The sequence below is a fragment of the Gekko japonicus genome, unplaced genomic scaffold (genome assembly GCF_001447785.1).
Source record: "Gekko japonicus isolate JY-2015 unplaced genomic scaffold, Gekko_japonicus_V1.1 scaffold5669, whole genome shotgun sequence".
Lineage (NCBI taxonomy): Eukaryota > Metazoa > Chordata > Lepidosauria > Squamata > Gekkonidae > Gekko > Gekko japonicus.
In genome coordinates this window covers 27313-28099 of record NW_015165421.1, presented here as the reverse complement: position 1 = coordinate 28099, position 787 = coordinate 27313, and the positions used below count along the sequence as shown (strand labels likewise).

General features: G+C 49.7%; 1 protein-coding gene across 1 annotated transcript in view; it reads right to left on the bottom strand.

Annotated features, from left to right (window-relative positions):
• The window catches only part of LOC107109967 (interferon regulatory factor 4-like), a gene marked incomplete at its 5' end in the record, with an annotated part of 23647 nt that overhangs the window by 5634 nt on the left and 17226 nt on the right, over positions 1 to 787 (bottom strand). The window lies entirely within an intron of this gene.

Genomic DNA, 787 nt, shown 5'->3' with positions numbered 1-787 from the left:
GACCGGGATTGAGGGGTCACTGTGGACCTCTATCATATAATCCCTGGAAATCACAGAAAGCATCCATTTGTCCAATGTAACCCTCCGCCACGCCTGGAGAAAGGGAAAGCGGCGTGTTTCCATGGAATGTAGGTGGGGCAGTGCAGGTGGGGGTGACAAACTGGTGCAAGAGTCAAAGGCCCTGTTTGGGTGTTCTGGAGCCTTAGGACCTGGGTGGTTGTTGGTTGGACTGAAACTTTGGTTTTGTATAAGGATGGTGGATGCTCGACAGTGATTGACTCTCCAGGATTGCTCTGGAGAGGACTTAGAAAACTGTCTTTTTGACCAGAGGTGGAACCAAGATTTGTTTTTGGATGCCCAGGTGGAGCCTGTTACTCCAAGACTGCATGAGGTTCTAATACTCTTATCCATTTCTTGTATGGCAGCGAGCATTCCAGGTCGTGGATTGGTCCGGAGATGCAGCGACACGGCAACACAAGCATGGCCGGAGCCAATTAGGACAGTGGCCGATGCTGGAAAGCTGTCGAACAGCCGCGGACAACGGAACCGCCCGAAGGGAGCCGCTGCAGAGCAGAGCCAAGAAAGACATCTACTGCGCAGAATCGAAGGAGAGAAGAGGGAACATCAAAAATAGCCAGTAGGGTGCCTGCCTAATAGGCATTCACCTCCCCAAGACTATGTGGCCCTAGTTAGGAGCTGTAATGTATGTAAACCGCTCAGAGACCCTTCGGGGTTAGACCGGTATAGAAACTGAAAGTTTCATTTATTTATTTATTTATTTATTTAT